General features: G+C 43.9%; 1 long non-coding RNA gene across 5 annotated transcripts in view; it reads right to left on the bottom strand.

Annotated features, from left to right (window-relative positions):
- The window catches only part of LOC147251824 (uncharacterized), a 90338-nt gene that overhangs the window by 23767 nt on the left and 42560 nt on the right, over positions 1-24011 (bottom strand). For all 5 annotated transcript variants that reach the window (XR_015118691.1, XR_015118693.1, XR_015118692.1 and 2 more), the window contains exon 2: positions 12931-13078. This is a non-coding gene — a long non-coding RNA (uncharacterized LOC147251824). The remainder of the gene's footprint in view (positions 1-12930; positions 13079-24011) is intronic.

The following is a 24011-nucleotide window of genomic DNA, read 5'->3' as shown; positions in this document are numbered from 1 at the left end:
ACCTACACGACTGATATACTATGCCAAACAAATTAAGCATTTAAAAACCTGACCTGACTCTAATTACGTCCGTCTCAGGGAGACAACTCCAGCCAGAAGCAAAGATTATAATAAACATAACGAAAGGGGGATACATTTGTCCGTCCAGCTTCATCAGAGCTGAGCCGGCGGGGGAGGCATGCTGTCGTTCTGCCTGGCTGTGATGGAACCGCAGGGGGAGAGTAACCCTGTGGCTACACCAACCCACTCAAGTCACAAAATGCAAAATGTGCATCTGAAGTGCTGAGACAACGTTCTCTACTCTCTAAAAAAGAAATGATACAAGTGTGTCACAAGCAGCAGACTTTGTTGTGCCTCCAGCTTCACACTGCTGTCGCCCTCGAGATGCTGAGGCCTGGCAGGTGGACGCACATTTTCATTAGATCCCCGAAGTGAACAGAGGGTTAAGTTTTGATGCTACGCTCTTATTACGTCCAGCATTTATATTCAAACAGCAAGAGCCTCCTCCTCTATATTATTATTAACAGACGCGGAAAGGGCAGGAGGCACAGTCAAATGAAACAAAACGAATTAATCAAGAGAAGGCAAATCTAAAAAAAAACGATGTTTTAAATACATTTAAAAGAATAAACAGAGCCAGTCTCCAAAAGGTCAAGCTCTGTTTATTTAGCCTTTGACTTAAGATTTATGAATAAACCTCTGGACAGGGATCTCAAGCTGCACTCTGACTCGGAGGGGGGCAGTAATTCTGACCCAAACAATGCTCTAAAAGTAATAAAAAAACAGTCCAATCAGTTCCTGAACATCCAGGCAACTGATGGGGCGGGGCTAAGACGTGAGCTGCAGTCTCCCACTAGATTTTGTTAGGAGTGTTGCTGCAGTTTTCTGAACCAGAAGTTTGGTGAGGTCACAGAGAGTGAGACAGGAACACAGTGAGTTACAGTCGTGGATTATAATCTCCAGATTGCTGTTGTATTAAAACAGAACCAATATTGCTGCTGTTGCGATCGTATCAAGGAGGGATCAGCTGGTGAATGAATGGTGGGTGGAACCAACTATGTTCGCTTCAAATAAACCCAGATTACAATGTAGTCTGAGCAGATGTGACAAAAGCAGCAATCTGTCTGGCTCCAAGGGAAATGAACTCAAAAAGAGAGATGACGGCCAGCTCTGTATGCATTTCAGCAATATGTCAGATGCAGTGTAGAGAACATACAGGGAAATATCTATTTCATCATCGTGGCCAAAGAAAGTCTTCATTAGGGCGACCTACAATAATGCCGTCCTAATTATTCCACCCCCTCAGGAATATCTATACTAGATCACCTTCCTGCTTAGCAACACCGCCGTTCAGTATAGATCTTCCATGCTGGTAAAGAATCCGTCATCAGCAATGCTAAGGTTAACACATGAGAACAGGTCGGCTCTGCCTTCAAGAGGGATTATGGAGCAGCCTTCATGTGGAAGGACTGCCGTCACGTCTATTCCAGTTGCTAAATGCTATTTATGATTTGATGCAGTAGCACTCAAACTTATTTACGTCAAAAACAGATGCTACACAAGTGTGAGCAGCAAATGAGGTAAGAGCAGTTTGTGCTCCGAAATGAAAAGGCCCCCCCCGCCCCCGCCCCCAAGCGTGAGAAATGACATGATTATTTAATGTTCAGTTTAAAATGAACAGAGGAAGAGGTATTCAAGGCCCTTCCTCTCGCCTCACACTGATCATCCAGGGCTTTAATCATTGTTCTCATCATTTCCCGGGCCAGCTCTAGGTTATCCAATAACTTACTGGCAATTCCTGAACTGGAAGAAAAAAAAAGTTGAGCGCCTGTGAAAGTTTGCACTATCAAACATCATGGTAAAACTCTAAGAACTAGATTTTGCATGAAGGAGCCGAGTATTGCTGCTCTCAAACGAAAACTAACTCTTCACATTTACCCATCACCAAGTTCTTAAGACACTTCTGACTATGTTTGAATTGTCTCAGGTTAATCCACTAGGAGGGGTTCTTCCCCGTCATTCCTTGTTGCCACCAGGTGGCGCTTCCTTGGCCAGTACGACAGCCCTCCACCAAATTTGGGAGGAAATCAGCCTCAGATTTTGCGTAATCCTGCTGACAGACAGTCAAAGAGACAGACGGACAAACAAACGCCACTGGAAACATGCCCTCCCAATTATGAAGCAGCTCCCTGTGACATATGGTGGAACTGAATCTCTCATCATCATCATCTCTTCTCCACCAGTCATTAAAACACCATGCTCAGTGACCGTCAGGCCAGCATATTACACTGCGACAAACTTCAAGACCTCGGGTCCCGCCTGAGGGTCCCTCAAAATACCAGCCACACTCAAAGGTATAGTGGCAGCATACGTGCCTGGTGATGTAGCCTACAAAGACTTCTTTTTAAAAGGTGTAAAGGTATTTGTAACTCTAGACAGCTGCCCCTGCAGCAGCGAGACTGGGTCTCTGTGTGCACACAGAAAGTGGAACTACAACTTTTCTCTCTGACCAGTGCAGATGTTGGAGGAGACTACAAACCTGCAGGCCACAAACTAGCAGTCCATGTGAAGTTGTTTCCCCGCAGAAACAGGCAGTGTGAAGCCTGTAAGCTTATCTGAGCACACTGCGCGCACACTTGTTTTACAATCCAGACGATTTTAAAACCCTACCTGGAAACCCAAGCTGTGAGGGAGAGTGCCTGTCTTCAAACTGAAACATGTACTGAATGAAGTGAGTTACAAATGGACAAGAAATCAGCTTTGGAATTTAACAACATGGATGATAAAGGAATAAGAAAGCTTAATGTACACTGGGACAGTTTCAGGTTGATTTATAGCTGAATGTTGGCCCTCAGCATTGCCTATGCCAAGAGTTTTCAAAGTGTGAGGAGGGCCTCCCCCGGGCGGCTGCAGACAGTTTCAGGGGCGGCTCAGTGGATGGCGGTGAAAGAAGATTGGTTGTCCAAAGGACGCCCTGCAGAGAAGTCGAAAAATCATGTGATGTGGTTGAAGATATGCTCCAGATAGATACAGTAGTTTGGGGAAATTTGCTGTGTCAGAAATTAACAAATGACTAAGGACCCTTTGTGTGTGTGACTATGTCAAACTGCAGTATTATGCAGGCTGTGCTCCACAGGATCATTAGGTTACATCATAGTAAACTGATAATGTATGGAGTGACTCAACTTTGCGGTTAGAAACTCTGGTCAGGATGGAGGCTCTTGGTCGCGTGGCAAACAGACCCATTGAAACCACAACAGACGACCAATATCAGGATGGATTTATTGAGGAAGGATTCCGAAAAAAAACAGGGAAGCTCCTGGCTGGAATATCGGGTTTCTGACAAGGTTGTATTCACTCTGGACCAGACTTGCATCAGCGTCGCCGTACGTTTCCAGGACCTTTTTAAATTACAACGATGCTTGCGCGAGTAAACAGAGCGGAGCAGGCCTGCCCCCTCCCTCAGTGAAGAGGAGGCGTGGTGCTTGAGACACACCACAAGAGAGAGGAGGTGAAGCGCCGCAAAGAAAACATGTCAGCCCCCCCCCCCCCCCCCCGCTATAAAAAGCCAACACATACACACAATTGTCACAGCAATTTTCCAGATCAGAAAAATGGCCGAGGTCATTTGCATTTATCACGTGATCAGTTGACCAATCCTTTATTGTGACAGGCCTTCGTCGGGAACAATAAAACTACAGGCTGTAAAAACCCACATCAAAACTGACCTGTGCTTGAGTGCGGTGTTTGAGTAACAAACGCTAATTAGGGGCCGTAGTAATTGAGCCCACACAGAAGTAGGGATGAGATGAAATCAATCTAAAGTGGGAAGCTGCATGTTGAGAGGGGGAATGGGTCACAAACACGACAGTACACTTTGGTGAGGAGAATGCAGTTTGATCCCCAGCGCGAGATGAAAGCAGAGACGGCTCTTTTGATGAATGTTGCAGCGAGAGACTGAGTCAAGACATTGTTTGCAAAATGACTGTCACCTCATCTTAACTAAAGTGCCTGAGAACTCAACACAAACCTTGATCTTTCCTCAACCGAGCCTTGTTGTGCCTCAAACCCAAACCTTAGCTATTGCCTCCACAAATAAATCTCATTAGGCCTCGTTCTTTATGCAGAATTTTTAAAAAAAAATTTCTCGCCCTCAGTTTAGTTTTACACACGGAGGAGCCAAGCCTGTTCCCCTCGTAGCTGGCAATCACCCAGGCTTGCAGAGACTTTAATGTTATGAGAGGTACACACCAGATTTAGGGAGCGAGCTTTTTATTCATCTATTTTTAAATCAATACAGAACAACACCACCACGTAGTGTCTTGCCGGGAAGCCTTCTGCCTTTCAAACACCAAGGTCCATAAAGTCTTTACAGGTCCACTTAATTCCTAGCAACCAATGCCTGTGTCAGGACTCGAGTCAGGTCAGGTCAGGTCCAAGTAAGTCTGGGTAGGGACCCTGTTGCCTTGAGGGTTCATCAATATGTCAGTTGGTCTGCTATCAGCTCAGATCCCATGGCGAACCATCCTCATTACAAGAAAAGCTTGCCTCAACTGTGACATGTAGGTAAAATTATTTATATAATGTATTCACACTCGCACACCAGGTTCAGGCAGGTTTTATGATGAAGATGTAGCCTTCAGACTACTGAGGGAGCAGGCTGAAAATGTGCCTCCTCCCCAGATAAAACAGTCTTTGGAGGACTGAGTTTATGATGCAAGACAGCTCATTTCTGCAAATTCTATTTTTAAGATGGCAGTCAGACTTCCCTTTTACAAGTCACATGACTCTGCCAACTCTCATGGCATCCATGTGACCTCACAACGCAAAGGTGCACTTTGAGAAGAAGAATGATGGCTATGTCAATGGAAGTGAGTGGCGAGAGTAAAGCGGAGATGAATGCTGACAGCCAGATGCTAATTTATATGAGCTTCCAATGGCAATGCTAGCCTTCTGACTACAGGCAGAAAATGAGAAAAAATATCTTTCAGAGATGCGGGAGGTCATGTGGTTACGAGCAGACTTTGTCCAGACTTTGTGCATCGAAGGAAAGTCTGCCTCAATCTGCCCAACCTCTTCATAAGTTGTATCTTGTTTGCTGCCAAAAGTTTTATCCATCATATGTTTGTTACTCTTCACTCACATCAGAGCTGTACTCAGTTGGCTTTTCAACAAGATAGTTCGACTATCAAACCCCTCGGTAGCTAGCTTTGCTGCCCCCGGTGGTCAGTGATAGTATGTCATGTAGAACAGCCTCGCGTGGGTGAATCACAATGAGGTTTGCAGCTGGCTCGAATGTCTCTGTGGTGGTTAAACATGATATACTGTACTGTCAAAGACGTAAGGTCCTACAAGTGGGGATAGCTAACGTTATCTTTGGACTCATTACTCACCGGCAGCCCTGACCGGTCAGTGCTCACATTCTGGAGAAACTAAAGTTTTAACTTAACCAGCAAATCATAGGCTTTATCCCAATAAAAAGACCACAGATTAAAGAATTTCACACCAATATTTTTTTTCTAAATGACAATTATTCCTCTCCTCTTTTCTGAAAGAGCTGGCAGAGTCATGTGACCTGTAAAAGTGAAGTCTGACTACCATCTTAAAAATAGAATTTGCAGAAATGAGCTGTGTAGCCTGAGGTCATACTAAGCCCTAAACACACACAAGGAAATACATGTATTAAATCTAACTATATTCAATAAAATAAAAGCAGAGTTAATACATTTACTTGTGATACAACTCAATTATGTTTTTGATAATTACGGTACAAAGGAACCCGTCACCAGGAGATGAAGGGTGAAGTTAGCGCCTCTCTTGGATAACTCCTTCGTCTAGACTTCCATTGATCTGTGTAAATTAAAGCATGTGTGTGTCCCCTTCCAGACACATTGATATGCACCCACTCACCGTGCAAACTGCAACATGCTTCATATCCTATTAATTCTCTGGACTCTCTCCATGTGAGTGTTTTTTTCAAAATACATATCAAAAATGAGGCTGTGTGCTGTCATTTCCTGTTGAACAAATTGCTGTGTTACTCTTCTAACCTCTTTCTTCAGAAACTACTGTTCATACTCGGAAAATAGTCGACATTCCTGAGCAGTTGAGAAATACTTGAATGAGGGCATAACAGCACCAAGCAGCCAAAAACTGTGGCTTCAGACTCGCTCGGCAATCTCCTCTCACCAAACCCCTGCAGCACAATTCAATTCCAAATCGCTGCAGGGCAGGGAATCCAGGATGTGATCTGACAGAGACGAAAGCTTGGAAAGGCAAGACTTTACCCTTTCGAGAGCAACGCATGAAGGCGTAATGTACGTAGATGATGACTGGAATAAAAAACAATTTGCTGCGGAATGAAATGACAACACAGACAGAGCACAAAATGCGACACAATTGCTTAAAGTTCATTAATTATGAAACACAATTTGCATATAATTATATTTGAAGGCAGGATAACACAGCTGTTGCTTGTCTGACTCCCTGATGCTCTGACTTTTGCAGCTTTGTCAGCTGTGATGTTTTCTCATCTGGACTTACTGGGAACCAAACGGATGATGGGATTCCTGTGAGCCGGCTCATCGTATAATTACAGCAACAATCGACACGAGCTTCATGCAACAAAATCTGACTTGGCTTCTGCTTTCAGAGCTGGTAGTGGCATGAGGCTTGTGTACAAATATTCTGAGTGGTTAGAATACCTCACTACTCTTGCAGTAGCTAAAAGCTTTTTGAAGAACAGACCATAAAAACACACGACAGGCAGTTCTCATTCACCGTTCGAAGCCTGGATTGTGCCACCGTCCTCGCACTCGTGACCAAGTCATGGCAGGTGACCATGCTGGCGAGGAGGCCAAACCCCTTTCGCCTAGCTGTCGCAGCCGTATCTCTTCAGGGAAGTGAGTGTGACCCCCTGCTCGGCACTGTTCCCTCTGTCACACTGGACGTGAGCAGGATTACACACAACAGTTACTGCCATTTCTAGGATATCATGATGCTTCACCATGATATGTAGCAACGTACCAAGTTCCCACGTGGTTGGTGGTGGCCCCCCCCTCTAGATGTTCTGCACATGTGTAATGATGATTCTTCTTGACGCTCCCGTTCTGACCGCCAAGGCAAAAATTTTTTTTTAAAAAAAAAACGGTTTCAGAAAGGGACAATAGTTGAGATCTGTTGCTGGCTTTCAGCTGCAGTTACAAGCGTTGAGAGAGCACGGAGAAAATGAACGAAATGCAACATTTTTTTCTCCTTTTTGTATGAGTGCGGTGGTGTTGAAGCTGCCATTTTAAAATACAACAACTGCACAAATGTGCTTTAAAAGCCATCACCTTAAAGTAAAAGTCACTGACACACAGGGTCAATAGGAGCCTGACGGCTTCAAAACCAGGACCAAAGTCTTTACAAAGAAAGGAGTTGGATTCACATTTTCAAAGTTTTGATGTTGCATGTTCTCCACCTCAACCAAAAGCATCTCGGAACAAACTCTCTCACGGAGGCATTTTGCACCAGGCAGTTGGAGCTCTAATGGGGACCAGAGGAGTCAGAGTAGAGCAGTAATTGTGGCAGGAGGTGATAAAAGCACTCACATCTGACTACCAACAGCTTTTCTCAAGGTCAGAGGATCAAAAGACTGCATTACACAGAAAAGACTAAGTAAATATCAGTATTGAGAACAGAGTAATCAGTGACTGTAAGGACATCGAAGCCTTTTGGGGGGGGGGGGGGGGGGGTGTGGACGATACGAGAGGTGGGGTAGGAAAGTGGAAAAAGTACCTGGTTCCCTGAGCCATTACTGAAGGTATTTTCAGTATCACTTTTAGGCAGTTGTGGATTCATTTCAGTGGGGATCTATTATGTTCAATTCCAGCTTCATACCCTCTATATGTTTGACTCACACTGGCCTCATGTCTCAAACAAAAGATTTAAGCTCCTGTCTCTTTAAGCCCCCCCCCCCCCCCACGCCCACTTTCTTCTAATTAGTGAGCCAAACTCAGGAATCCAAGCGTTCAAACCGTTTGAAGGCCCAGGGACTTCTACATACATTCATCCTGATGGGATAGTTTACAGGAACATCTGTACTGAATACTGATTGGAAGTCCCTAAGTACAAAGGCGAGACAGACCCAAAGATGGTGGAGAACAGCAGAGGTAAGATCCAGCGGGACTTTAAATTTCCAGACTGACAAGCAGGTGCTGCCGAACCAACCAGACATCAATTGGGGGGGGGGGTTTTAGTTAAGCCGACACAGAAACAACAACTTTGGGTCCAAAGGGATTCAGCTCTGCAGCAATGCTGCAAAGTTGGCAAACTTTACTTCTGCTGTTTGTGATAAGAGTTGATGTTGAGTAGGACTCTGAACTCTTTTTCGAGAAGTTTGCATTTCCTGAGCACCACATACTCAGTTGACCTATTGCGAAACATTTAGTTTCGCCACTAAAAATCACAACAACTCTGGATGTTTTTATGCGATCATCATCAATGTCTCTTTTACTGATTTGCTTTTGAAGAGGAAAAAATGTATCGACTCACCATGTAATGGCCAAGTGGCTTCTTAAACAGCTGAGATGGAGAACCCTGTAGCCCAAAATCGTTCAAATCAAATGAATGATTCTTAAAATCGGATTTGGACACGAGGCCACAAAAATAATGTCAGTAAGCTACTATCTTTATTATTTATGCTAGTAACGTACAGTGAGACAGGTTTAAACAGATTGCCAATGGAAACAAAAGCATCACAGTGCTATTTCTCTCGAGGTTTGTATGGATGAATCACACAGCAGATACGATAACACGCTGTCATGGCAGACCATCATACACACACACACACACACACCTCATACCAAAACACACCTCATACCAAAACAAACTAAAAGCGTTCTCACCAATGTGTCATTACCCTGGCTGGCAGTGGTGTTCTCCAGTGACAGGACAGCCAGTCCATGCAGCGTCCCCTCTACCACCGAGGGAACATTTATTGATTTGTTTCAACTCTGAGAATGTCACTGCCCTGGTCTTGACTCCAGTTTCTTCCTGTGTTTCCCTGTTTTTCTTGTCTCCCCCAATGTCCCCACCTCATTTGTCACATATACAGTATGAGGGGTGTGTGTGTGTGTGTGTGTGTGTGTGTGTGTTTTGCGTGCCTCCCCCTCTCCAGGGTCCTCACTTCGGCCTTGTATTTGAGCTCCCCATGTCAGAGCCTGCTTGTTACCATTTCTCCACCATTGTGGTGCTGGTTCTGGGTTTGTTTCTAGTTAAGACGTCGACTGAAGCAGCCCGTGTTCTCACCCGTTTTGAGCTGAACCAACAGATGGTGCTGGACAATGCACAACAGGCATTATATGCAGAGTTATCTCAATGCCAACAACCCAATCGGGGCTGTAATGGTGAAAAAGGCAGCTAAAGTATCAAATTCATATCCAGATCAGCTCTGTGGGACAAGAAGAACTGAAAGCCAATCTTTTATACCACGGTCTGGATAGATGTCTGCAGGGTGTCCATCAATCCCTGGTATACAGACATCTACGTAGTCATTCCAGTCAACACTACAGTCTCTTAGTGCCAATGTATATTTACTGTTGGTCAACTGTAAGCAGCGTACTTTGAATCCTGCTAGCATGAAGTTAGCTTTCCAGCTAGCAGCAGAGCTGCCTTACTCTATCTCCCACTGCCAGTCTGTCCTACTTTATGTGGCAGTGATCCAGTTTCTCCTTGCTTAAGAACCTTCTGGGATAGAAATGAATATTCCAGGTATTAGTAAACCCCTCAGGTGTTGTCATGGAGTTATGGCTCATGAAAAACTTGATATTGATTGTAAAAGACATGAAATATAAACGAATGGTCCTGCTGTTTTCTCCTTTGACAACTTACCATGGGGTAATGCCTGCGAGGTATCCATAATAAGGAATTAATGACCCGGACGCCTCAATGCTTTTCTTTAATTGTCACGCATCAAGGGATGAAGACGCACTTTGGTTTTCATAATGAGACAAAATGGTGGAAACGTGCCAGTTATTCAAAAAAAATAAACGTGTCAAAATCTGGCTGAATTCCTGTCGTCTGAGAGTGGTGTTCCTTAGATCAAGCCATTCAACGAACGTCATTAGCATGTAGATATAATTAAAGAACACAAGCAGTAAACACGAGTAACATCAGGGATAAGTGCATGAGGCTGTCAAAGAGCTGCCAGACTAAGGAAAAAGAATGCATTTGCAGTATAATGTGAAGAAGATACACTCGTGGTTAATGGGCTCCATCTATATAGTGCCTCTCCACCTTAATGGCCTTAAATTGTGTCTTCAAATTACACGTGACACTGTCAATTCATGTGTGCAAGAGTAGCCGAGGTGCCACGTACTTGCTGAAAAGAGAAGGAAAGGAAAATTTTCAGTAGAATTCAAGTTGAATCTGATAAAAAATTCACAAGGCCTGGAAAAAGAAATGGCAGCTGCAGATGTTTATTGGGAAGTTTGAGATGTGTGACTGTAGCAGGTCTGCTACCATACATGCCATGCAGTGTTAGACACACTTAAAATTGCATGTACAATGAAATCAGCTTCAAGGGAGAGCAAATAAGGCGTGATTGCATTTATGAGAATCACGAAGGGATTAAAAACTGCGGGAGGAGAGCGAGGGAGCTGCTCTTATGACCACAAGTGTCCAAAGAAATGATATGTTGGCAAAGCAGTTCCGGGTAAAACACGAGCAGAAGGACACTGCAGCGGCAGAATGTACATGAGGCCACGGGCCAGGAATGGTGTTGACCTCCTCACTCACAACAACAACAACAACAACAAGCAGAAACAGAAGAAGCAGAAGCAGCAGAAGAAGCAGAAGAAGAAGAAGCAGAAGCAGAAGCAGCAGAAGCAGCAGAAGAAGCAGAAGCAGCAGAAGCAGCAGAAGAAGCAGAAGCAGCAGAAGAAGAAGCAGCAGAAGCAGCAGAAGAAGAAGAAGAAGAAGAAAAAGATTACTGACTCATAGGGGATGACGACTCAAGAGGAGGTTGAATTTCTGAAGAGGCGCAACTGCCATCGCACATCCAATCCCAGATGTGATTAGCTCAGACAATACTAAGGTGTGAGATGTATTGAAAGCCAGGGGATTTCATTATGTCTCATACCACCCACACCGTCTCCGGTCAAAGGTGTTGACAGAGAAAGGTTCAAATAGCCAATCTCACACTACAGAGACCGCCATCTCACCACACACTGACGCGGAGGCATCACCTGTGAGAAGATGCATGAGAACATGCATAGCAACGACGAAAAGACAACTCGGCCTGCTGCCAAACATCAGCCGGTCAGCGAGCCAGCCATATTTCGTGTATACAGCATGGGGTTAAATGTAGAGGTCAAACTGAAAATTCCTGTCAGTGACAAGCGAACATAATGACACTCAGCTTGTACGACAACATCAGTTCCTCACCTTTTGCTGTCTGTACTGTATGTCTGTATGAGCGGGAACGAGGATCATTAATTTTTATTGATAATGACACCATCATCAAGACTAATAATACTTTACAGAACTCCTATCGTGTTTATTGGTTAGTATAATGTATTCCCATGAGAAATGGTGAAATACTACAATCAGCAGCGATGAACGTGTGCGGAATCGCTCTCAATAATGGGCACCAAAACTAATTTGTCAAGACTTTACATGCGCCTCTCACACAGTGGCCGCAGCAGTAGCTCTGAACGTCTCATAGTTCAGAAAGGATTTACACTGTAATCACTTAACAGCGCACGCGCGCACACACACACACACACACACACACACACACACACGCACACACACACACACACACACACGAGAATGAGGATCACACACCGAGGGTTGTGCCAATTAAAGAGTCACTATCGACAACCTTCAGAATGAGCTGAACATGCGCAGGTGTAAAGGATAAGATTGAAACTGGGAACACGATGAAGATCAAGACCCTGTCACTGTTATGAAGACACAGGTGTGCTTGCATCTACAGGAGGACGCCGCTAAACACACGTGGAAATTGGTACTCAGTTACTTTTGAATGAATCTCATCCCCTGTGCCGTGGAGGTCATGTTCACTGGTTAACAGAAAGGTTGGTTTTCTTGAGCACTGGAAGGGAGGACGCATGAACCAAGGAAGAACTTGAAACATTTGGGGGAATATTCAAATCCCAGCATCCAGGAATTTCATTTATAGGATGTTCGGACCTTCAAGAGTTAGGGAAGTTATGCTGATAATAATTCAAAATCCTCTCAAGTTTCATGATTCACAAGATTTTTTCCCTCCCAAAATAGTAAAATTCTTTACAAGGACAAACACCAAAGATTCACACGTCATGCTCCATGACCGCTGACACCTCCCTCCACCCTGCAGCCAAGTCTTTGCATAACCGCTGCCTGCTCCTCATGTCCAGAAAGCCCAAATGCATTGAGTCTAAGCAGAAAGAAATCTCCAACCTCCTCAGGATCCTCAGAGCTGGTGTCTCAGCTCCAATAAATATCTTGCTCTTTGGGTGGATTCGTTCCTCTCATTTGATGCACACATCAACAACCTTCTGGCTAAAGTCGAAACGACCTTTTTCCAAAAAAAAAAAAAATCTTCCTCCTCACATTCGCCAAATAATCACTCAGCCACTCGGCAATCCATTTTGCCACAAGTGCCCCCTTAGCCACTCACTACCTCGACCTCTACTCAATGGTGGATTGGCCCTTCCCTCACGCACGGCAGCTACAACACTGACTCAAACCTCCGGGTGGGCACCAGGACACCTCTCAAAGCTCCTAAACATTTGCAGTCACTTATTAAGATCCACTCCAACAATCCAAGTGTCTGCGTGGACACGAACATGTTCAAACATAATCCTCAACAGGTCGTAACTGACTGCTGTACCTGCTGACCAATCCGCGCTCTCCCTCCCTCTCTGATATCATCCCATTACTCACCTTCCCGTTCACTGGTGCACTGTGTTACCGCCTTCCAGGTCGTCCTTGTACTTTATTCTCTCTTCAGTATCTGTTCTGTAACCAGCTGTTTTAAAGTCAGCAGCAGCGGCGGCAGCGGCGGATATTTAGCTCGTATGTCCACTGGGACCTGAGGATGAAGTAAAAACATTTTGGTGGTAAAAAGGTCAAGGAACACGTGAGTACATTTTAGCGACAAACCCCCTGTGGTGGTGAAAGGTCACCATCAAAGTTGTTGAGACCTCTGTGCCAGGTGTACGAGTGAATCGGTTCTTGATTTATTTAACACGTTTAGACTCTTGGCTGTCTCAGATCAGCCGATTAGACCGCCTCTCCGGTCAGAACTCGTTGTGTTGCGTATTCCTTTGAGGGACGAGCTGAGTCAGTGATGGGACCAGTCTACCCAGTAAGAAGTCACCACTGCTGCTCTCATTTATTTGAAAACGGCGCTACGTAAACAGTGAGCCAAGAATATGTTAATTTTCATAAAAAGCATAAAACATGTAGTGACTCTTGTCCCGGCACATTTTCATGAATTCACATGATGGCACATAGATCTTGGTGGTGGTTTGCCCCCTCTGAGCGCACTTCTTGTTACACATGTATAGCGTTCAATATTTTCACTCCCAGAGGTGCCAGTCTGGGCTCAGACACGCCAACCATCAATATCACACAAGCCAAAACAGGCATAATTCTAATCTTGACATGTAAAACCATTCATGGGTGAGTCATGAAAAATACACATTTAATCGCGCAGGTTTATTACACATTTATACGTCGTCGACAGGGAGGACGGCTGATACGAGCATGATCCCAAACTGTCAAAAGTTTCTTCTTCAACAAAAGGCTGATCTATTCCAAATCAGTACATTCCAATTTATATTTCTCCCATATTGTGTCCTGTCTACCCCTGCTGTCACTCCGCTGGCCGTATTATAGTGCCTCCGAGCTGCTCATCCCTATCATAATGACCTCCTCAGGGACCTGGAGATGCCGTCTGCAAGGCCCCGGCAGTTAAGTGAAGGACTTCACTTCATGTGAAATAGTAAAGAGCAGTGACAGAACGCAGTGCCAACTGTCTTCTTGATACAAGCTCTGAAAGAGGAGTGCATACAAAACATTCACAGCAAGATGAAATGGCCAAACCCCTCTCTGGGTGTGATGATGGGGTGGGATGGAGAGCAAAAAAGCCTCTTTGATAGCCCCTCTCCCCCTCTCCCTCCCCCCCTCTCCATCCCTCCCTGTCAGCCCCTCGTGTTGCCTGGGAAATATATTTGCTCTGAATAGAAATGCTATAGATTGCAGAGCGGAACCAATAATGGAGCAGTGTTCAAAGCATCGCTTAGATTTTAATCCATCCTCTTTGCCCATGGTTTATTATATATTTCTGTGACAGGAAATCAATCAATTTCAAACTGTTGATGAGGCGTATCGCATTCTTTATATATTAATTTATGCTTTCGGTTCATAAATATCAAGAATGAATCAATATAGGTATTTGCAAGCAGGCTATTTGTTCCTTTAAGTGCTTCAGTCCTGCCGGAGCTCGGTTTTATTTCCAAATGGAAGAGTTTGTTAGAGTTAAAATTAGAGTTTGTGCAATGGCAGTGTGTTGAAGCTTCTCCAATTTATGATATGTAACCTTGGCTCCAGTGCACTTAAATAACCAATTTGGAAGTGCAAATATTTCTCCAAGTCTGACAGCAGCACCCTGACTTACCAAAAGTGGCAACTCCAACAAAAAAAAACAAACCTAAACCAACATTTGTTTGCTCTTCCCGCTGCACTTTTCAGTGATTCTGTTGGATTCTAATCACCTGAGATCAATTAGAATCACGTCCAGGCTGTCAGCACTCTGACACGGACCAACCCCTCCCGAATCAGACGGGTCTCTGGTACGGTGATGAAACGCTCTAATTTGGGAGGAGGTTTGTGACGCTGCCACCAGTTTACAGGTCTTTTAAGAGAGAGCAGCGGCTGATAGATGTAGATTACCGGTGAGTGAATTTGCTATATTTCAGGAGGTTTTTGAAACGTGGTTAAGAAAAATAACCAAAACAAAATTAAAAAAAAACAAAACCTGCCAGATAATAAATTACACAGCAAACTGCCTTTAAATTGGATCACAGAAAAACAATTTTGCTTTAATAAAAATGCAAAAGGAAATTAATTAAATCTGGTTTTCACAACAGTTATGAAAGTTTTAAGTTTGTTCTACCTAAAATCAATGGGTTTTTTGGGCAGTTTTTCACCTCTGGGGGTTTGGGTGGACAAATGCCCCCTAGTGGATGTGCAGAGAAGCGTGTAAGACTGCAGCTCTGCTTCCTGGTCTGAACTCTGGCCTGTCAGGGTTTCGGTTCTATTATAAACTGGGTCATATTTCTAGAGATGAGAGCAGCTCCGTCCAATGCCGTCTCTCCTAATAAGACCAGGTCTCCCCCAGAAAGTTTTCCAGTTATCACTTCCCACTTGGTTTGCTGGACGCCACCTCGACAGCCAGCGGTTTAACGATGACATGCGGCTAAACATGTCATCCCTGGTCTGATTAGGCTGGGGCCCAGAGAACACTACTGAGTCCAACATCGTCTTTGCAAATGTACACACAGACTCAAATGAAATTTAGCGACCTCCGACTGGTGTAGTCTGATGTCATTACCACCAACATGAATAACTGTATTTCTGGTTTATTCAGAGCTACATCCCCTAAGTCTCTATTATTGTGCGTTGACATTAATCTACATGTCATCCTCACGTCAGGGACTGAGTCCTACAAGCCAAAAACTGATCTGAATGTTTTGGTTCTTCCAGCGAATCTGTAACTGTGAATATACAGTTGGAGGCAGATGAGAGCAGCCCCCGGGCCTTACAAAAGACAGCATTAAGCTTCCATAATTAAATCTGAATCTCTGCTCTCCAAGCACTGAGCATAACCTTGAGGATGTAATAGAGGCGCTGCAGGCCCACGGTCAGCCTCACACTGGCCTCCCTTCACCCGCTTCTCACCCTGCAAGCAGCAATAATCAATGAGCAGGAACTTCAAGAATAAACAACATCCTCCCCATTGCTAACAGTTGCTATTTTAATCAGCCTTGACATGGGGAAATGACATGATTTAGACACACTGAATGCTGAATGGCGGGGCCTTTTACAGCTAGTGAAGGGAAGCTAATCTTCTGTACAAGTGTGAAGTAAAGTGCGAGTACACTGATTAAGTTGATTACACAAACAACACACTGCATAAAATAAGGACCACGACTCAACTCTGGCAAAGACAACTCTTCAACTTCTACTTTAGAGTAGTGTTCCATTATGTCCGCGTAAGGAAGGAGGCTCTGGCATGCAGCTGAAGGCTGTGGTCCCGCACCGGCTCAGTCTGGCATCAGCTGTCTCTCCCTGTTGATTGTGGCCACGTGAAAGAACGTCGCAAGCACAGTGATGCCGATCAGATGGGTGACATCCACCGCTGCTGAGACACGGTGTCAGCACTCTGAGACTCTCAGAGCTGTCAGCAAACATAAATTTGAATATAAACTCAATTTGTGACATAAATTACATCCTGAGCACCAGCAACACAGGAGACTTTCATGCCAGTGCGGAGTTCTCTTGTGATCCGGGGATGTTGTGGCCACTTGGAAGCGCAGTCATTTGGACACATCTGTTTGTGGTGAAGATGTGTGCATAGCTGGAATTGATAGTATTTAAATCAAAAGTATTCTCTGACCTTGGTTCAGTTGTCACTCCAAACATGGCGCAGAGAGACTTCAAGTGAGCGAAGAAAAACAAATAAAGAGATCTGCATCTGTGGTCAAGATCAAGATTCAGTGTATGACATTTTTCTGGGTTGACTTTGAACTGCGTGAGGATGCTGCTTACACGTTTATGAAATTGGATGCATTGCACAAAAATAGTTTGGGGAAAATGGGATTCGATTATTTCTTTCTTTCGAAAAAAAAAAAAAACCAAAGTTTTGACAGCCTTATTGGACTCATGTGATCACCAGTAGGGGTAACCAGTCCCACGCTTGACAACAGCCATCCCTCCTCTGGTTGCATCAGATCAGCACCAACAGCAACATGAACTTTACCATTTCTGAGGCCTTGCCCCTCCAGAACACACACACACACACACACACACACACACTTGTGTACTCTGTACCCTCAGGATATAACATGCGGCAAAAATCACTGAAACCCAACAAATTATTAAATGCTTTGAAATCCAAATTGAAAGAAATTGAAGCAGGTTCCTTGAGACGTCAAGGTTTTTAATTTACTTGGTTACATAACCGACTCAGAGGAATTTCCCTTCTGATACGTCAGCTCGCTTTTATTGGTGTTTTTTTTTTTTCATATTTCGTCTCCTTGTGTGTTTTGCCATCTGTAATTATGTACCTCTCTTTTACACTGCTGCCCGTCTCCCTCCTCAGCAAGACTCAAATGGTTAATTAAAACCAAATCAAGCACACACATAAAACCTTGTGTTAGTGGATATAAAGCTGCAGCTAACTGGCAAGGACTTGATTCTTGGTTTAAAGAAGAATCACTGCTCTGTCCTCTAAAAAGGTAAATCATCCCAATCTGTCAAAGTGACTTCAGGATTTGTTCCAAATCAAAAATATGAACATCCTTTTTTTCACGTGATAGTGCTGGGTTTAAAAGAAAACCTAGCATGAAGCTTTAAATCATCAGCTCAGAGGGTGCCAGTGGGGTGTCCATAGATTTCCATAACAACATGGGGGACAACAACATGGTGGGGTTACAGAGTTTAGGACAAAACAGACCACCCATGCCCCTGTGGGCCTCGTTTGAAAGATCACCTGAAGTGAAGCCATGAAGAGACGCACGCTAACAAGCTGCACAGCGAGGCTGAAACCTGATCAAACACTGATCCAGGTGAGAGGGAGCCTGAGTGAGTTTGCTTGTACGGGCTAACAAAACTGTGCATAAATAAAAACATAAAAGTGAAAAGCTTTGTTTTGCTAGAAACCACCACAGTGCCTGCACCTGTCCGTCCTGTCCGTCACCATCTGCAAGAGGTGCCACTGGACAGAACTCCACAGTACTCGACTCACTGATGTAGGATGAGTGCGTTTCTCCTTGATGAAAAAATCTCATGGATTTTCATACTGTTATAATAAACTGATTTTTATGCCCCTTTTCATTATTTTCTATTTTTTCAGTTTAAAATGATGCAATTCGCAGTGCCCTGGACTTTCCCAGTGTGTTTACAGCCCATTTTTTAGCAACGGCCATATTTGAATCGCCTCAAACCAGTGAAATACGCCAGAGCTCATGAGACAGAACAACATGACCTCAACACACTGACTTCATAAAACATGATTTGCATGGTTGTGTATTTCAAACCTTTGACACCTGTAAGTGTTACTTGACCTGGTAAAGTGTGGTTTTACCCTCCGCATGACATCTAGATGACTCCAGATTGCAGGAAGCAGGAGCTGGTCTTTGTTAGCTTCATGCAAACAGCAAAACAACACTTCCGGTGTTCCGAGTCTGGTGCAACCACGAGGGAATTCTAGCGAATTTGCCCGCTGGTCACGCTTGATCACACTCACACCGAACCGGAAGTGTGTTTGTTCTTTGCTCAAATCCAAGTGTCTCTGGATTAGTGAGCGCACAAGTGGAACAACCAAAGACGTGGATTATACTGAACGGTGCACTAGAGTTTATAAGTGGAGGCTTAGGAAAGTTTAGCTGTTCGTAGCTGATCTCCAATACTCTCAAATTAAACTATGTGGCTGCACTTTTCCGCATTCTGGAACGTTTGCAGGTACTTGAAAGAAAAATTACGTTTTTTGGCGGAGAAGAAATACTTTTACAAGTAAGCGCTTATATCTGAAGCTAAACCAAGTGGTGACCAGCCAGACTGTAACTGCGGTGCTAACACTCAGTAAAAGCCTGCTGACAGTTGCTCCATACGGCCCCCACATAGCTCCTGTCTCTTACTGATCTGCTCTGTGATTTTAATCGAGGGAACATCAGGTTGTAACCTTGTGTGAAGAGCTGCAAAGCTGCATCTTCTCCCACTGAGGCTTCCGGACATCGTCACGCTTAGCAGACTGCAACATGCTACAAAAGAACACAAAGCATGAAATATTGAATATCGGCCTGCAGAAGCGGCTCCTGCTGAGATGATGTTTGAAAATATGCTGCCATCTTTGATTCGGAGCTCGGCCGTATTACATAGTTTGAACACACAGCATCACTGGTGTTAAGATCTTTTACAGGTTTGATGTGTAAAATATGGTACACTATGCAATCATAGATTTTTTTTTTTTTTTTTAAATATCAAAATCGACTTCCTTATTGATGGAAATAAATTCAACCAAGAAAACTCAGGTTATATTTTAGAGAATTTGCCCGAGCGCCAGACAGCTAAATTCCATGTTGGCATGAGCTGAAGACGTCAAGCTGAGTCGGAGCAAAAAATGCAACCAAATCTATTAGGAAGGAAATCCAGCAAAGCAAAGGTGTAGAATTTCAATCAGAGACACAGACACACCAGTTTCAACCTCCTGCTCATCAAGTGGGAAGGGGAGCCACTGGTATGGACACAAAACACCTATTTGCTAGTGTTACTCTGGTTTCTAAGTATTAGGGGGAAGAGAGAAGCATAGAGGCAACCTCACCGTAGACACGAGTTCTTTACCTGGCAATTCATTGTACAGCATCAACACTCAGCCCATCACTCTGTGTTGTTTTTTTTTTTTTTTGAATGCTGAATAATTGGGAAATAATAAAAAAAAAATATATATATATATATATTTAAAAAAATCATCAAATATCAACTTGTTACTCAAATAATCTTTATCCGTTAGTGTGTACTCCACCCAGAGCGTGTGAAGGAGCGGTATCACCGGCCTTTCTGTGCTACTGATGTGGATTTTCAGGCAAGGCTGCAGAACCCAGTCAGGGGCCGGTTTGGAGACCGAGCCTCCTCCCACCTGAGCCTCGACACCTTCTTTCCCAGACGAGGTTTCAAAGCTCGAGACACAATCGGGTTCTATTAGTGGAGGATACAGAGTTCAGATAAGTACTGGAGACCAGCCCAGCAAAGTTGAGTCCAAAGAGCTTTTTTGTCCTCACGGAATTCAAAGCCCGAGCAGTTCGGCCAAAGCTACTGCCCATCTATTGACCACACATCTCCTTTCATACTATTCAGTGTAGGCGTAGGGAAGTGCTTCTTGCCACGTCCCTTTTCTACCAATATTTGTCATCGTGTTTCTAATGGAGTCTATTCAGGTGGCCCTCCGGTGAAAAACTGCCTTTCGTGGAATCATAACTCATGCGTTTGCCTATGAGAATGGATGCATTGATCAGGCTGTTTTCTATTGGGGTCGAAAGTTCTTTTTTAAAATACACAAAAGAGGCTTTAACATACACATTCCAGACCAGGCAGTGTGTCCTCGCTGTGGCTCGTCTGTTTTCTTCAAGAGACGCCTCAATGTACACATACAATGGCTGCTCTGCCACAACCAGGTTGTTTTCAGTTTCAGCATTCCTCAAGCAGATTCACTTTAAATGGAAGTGCAGGAGTAAAAAAAAAAAAAAAAAGTCTTAATAAAAAAAAAAAAAGTAATAATAAGTAAGAATCGTGGTGGGAAGAGATCACCCTTCGATTTCAAAATTTAGACGCCACACTACAACCAGAACTGCTCCAATGAGTCCACCCACATTCCTCTGGACTGTTTGGCTGCAGCAACAGTGCAATCAGAAAACAATCATTCAAGCCACTTGTTCTTTTTTTTTATTTTAAATGAGCAGTAATTATCAACTAAGAGTGTTTTCATTTTACTCTGGATATCTTTTGTGTGTCCACCTTCACTTTTAAAAAAATCCTCGCGTTTCTTTTTTGTTGTCTGATGTTGGCATTGGGTTTTTTTTTGTTTTTGTTCTGCACCTCTATATTTCTGTGTTTACCATGTTCTGATGCCATACTCTCGCCGTCTTTGCCGCTGTAACACGCCATCTGGGGGACTCATGAGGGATTCTCTTATTTCTCGCCCAGCATATCTTCAGAAACATACTTTAATGTATTGTTTGATTGTAAAACGAGGCTGACATCACCCATCTGTTACACACGCAGAGGAATATTTTACGTCTCTTTTCTTGAGATACACCAATGTTTCACGCGAATATGACACCGGGATACTGTCAGTTCAATTTTCTGACAGTATGAGGCTCAGCACCACAAAGCTCACATGGAAGCACATCCAGCGGCGGTTCCTTCGTCCTTAGAGGTCAGAGGGGACGAGAAGCACGTCCATCAGCTGCTGACCGCTTCAGTCGGAGGACGGGGCTTCAAATCATCATTGAAAAACGATGGCTGCTTTGCATCTTGAGGCAGATTTATTGATTCAGATCTCTCAACATACACATTTTCCCAAACACTGTACAAGTAGAGTTCAACAGTCTACCAGCTACGGTGGGTCACAAGAAAAATTTTGACTTTTTTTTTTTGGAACCATTTTTCTCTCTAATGTTCCAGTTCCTGCACCTATACATCTCTGACAGTGTGAAAGGTTCTCTTTTTCTCTGTGTTACAAGGCAGTGATTGTGTTTAACCCAAAATTCAGTGGCGCGCACACATTTATCAGCAGTGAATTCCTTCTGGACGTGGTTATCTGCCCCTCTCGCCCTCTGTCCTGTATCAGCTGCTACCATCTTTCCAGTCGGAAGATGGGATTTCATCCTATTCCCATCACTAATTATATAACTGGATGTTTATCTGGAGGCAGATTCTTTTAGAAGTCGGATAAGTCATGTCAAAATTTTAATTCTCACCTAGATACGTTTGTGCGTGTGCAGCCAGGTTGCTCTCTAATTAGGGCAAAATAATTACTTTGAAAAGTTGTGCTGATGCTGGATCTATGGCGTCTGCTTCATTAGGAACTTGGTCTGCGTGAGGAAACAACCGCAGCCCCCTGTAATCACAACACGTCTGTTGACAGTTACACTTTCTTACTCTCCCTTTGTCGAATTTGAATTAAGATGAGTACTTAACAGGATGTGCATTTTAATTAGCCTGTCAACACAATTCACCAGGACAACTCTATTTTATAATAAGCACATAAATATGTTTTCTGCTCCATCTGCTACTAATTTAAATGGCAGTGTTGAACATACACTTGTTCAAATAGCCATAAAGCAGCTTACATGAGAGCTTGCGCTGGTCAATTATCAGTTTCAGGGGCTTAATTAATGTTGGGTCCAGGGAAATTAATGTAGGGTCTAGGGGATATGACCATTAAGCTTTATAGCTGCACCACATACTAACAAGCAGCCCATGCATCCATAGTTTATGTCAACAAGATAAAGATGCAGACCTTAACCGAACCCTTAAGACCTGGACATTGTTTTAGTTTTATGGTCCACAAGCACCAAACTTGCCAAACTTAGCAATTACTCTGAACAGCTCAGGAGTCAGGAGTAGGTGGCTAAAGCCAGTCGCACGCCAGGGCCGTCCGTGCAACAGTATCATAGTGGAGGTCACTGCAGTCAAAAATCACTGCCCACATTTACTTTACATCCTCTGTCATCACGCAATGACGTTGTCTCTCGTTACGTTGACAAATCGCCGTAGATACGGTTCAGTTTTTGCCGAGAGGTGTGCAGAACAACCAGAGCCGGTGAAGCAGCTTGAGAACCTCGCTCTGTCCTGACGATGTTACGCATCACGGACAGACTGTGTATTTCAGGCATTTCATCAAAATAATTTGAAACAAATTTAGGAAAAAGTTAGGCTTGTAGTTTTTCATTTCATCTATACGCTTGGAGGGCAAAATCCAAGATTACGGAGAGCCAACTTTGGGCAGCCCTGCTCTAGTGGAGAGGTACTGAATGATGCCATGCAACAAAATTGAAGGGAGAGGAAACAACAGACGGTATTTGAGGACATTTCCTAGAGGCTCGTGTGAGGTGACCGTGACCTTAGATCACCAAAAACACTTCAATCCATCCTCAAGTCCCGGTGTAAGTTTGTGGCAAATTAGAAGAAATTTCTTCAAGGTGTTCTCCAGAGATCACGTACAAAAAAAGTGGACTGGATGAATGAGATGGACAGAAAACAGGATTTCTCCAGGCTTCAGCTTAAACCATAGAGGTCTTAAAAGTGTCCCGTGTTGTAGACCACTTTGTCTTAGTGGACTTAGTGGAAAACACACCAGAGCTCTGGGTCCAACACACAAAAGTGGAATCCATCCAAGGTCTTAGGAAGCTTTTTTTTTTTTTTTTTTTAAAGGAAAAAGGGGCTGAATCGCTTTCTTTTACCATGGACATTTCCCTGTTTGAAATGATGTCAAAGCAGATGCTCTCGTTTGACTGACGGCTGTCAAATCCTGAACACACTCAACCTACAAGAACAGAAAGGGTGGCAGCTGTTTGCTGTAATAATATAGCGGAGGAACATCGCACCTCTTTCTTCCGTCTGTCACAGACACACACAAACACACTTCAGCTCTCTATTTCCGTCTCAGTTTCCCTCTCACAGGCTTACCTGCGTCTCCTCCAAATTTCTGCATTTTCTGTGCAGTTTAGATCCCAAATCCTCTCTCCTTTCCCCTGCAGCTGTCCCTCAGATCTGCAGGCTGCCAGCCTCACTAGCTCGTTTGAAAAGTTCAGTCATTCTTGAGGTTTGTTGATTGAGATGTCCAAATGCTGCATGCAAATAAAACGTTCAACATTCACATTCAACTCACTCACATTTTCCTTTGAATCAACCCCTACAAACTGCATCACGTATTTTCATTTGCTCATAAATGAATGGATTATTGCCAGCCAATCAGGAGAGAATTATTATACAAGCGTATGAAAGGGCGATAATAAATATGTTTGCACGGAGCAGACACAGCACGAGCACTACAATGCGTTCCAAGCAATCCATCCATTTTCGTCCGCTTATCCTGTTAAGGGTCGTGGGGGGGTGGAGCCTATCCCAGCAGCCTTCAGGTGAGAGGCGGGGTTCACCCTGGACAGGTCTCCAGTCCATGGCAGGGCCAACACATAGAGACAGACAACCATTGGCTCTCACAGCCACACCTACAGTCA

Source organism: Aulostomus chinensis, chromosome 12 (assembly GCF_037954235.1).
Source record: "Aulostomus chinensis isolate RoL2024-O1b breed Wild chromosome 12, RoL_Achi_v1.0, whole genome shotgun sequence".
NCBI classification, from domain to species: domain Eukaryota; kingdom Metazoa; phylum Chordata; class Actinopteri; order Syngnathiformes; family Aulostomidae; genus Aulostomus; species Aulostomus chinensis.
This window is presented reverse-complemented; position numbering and strand designations above follow the sequence as displayed.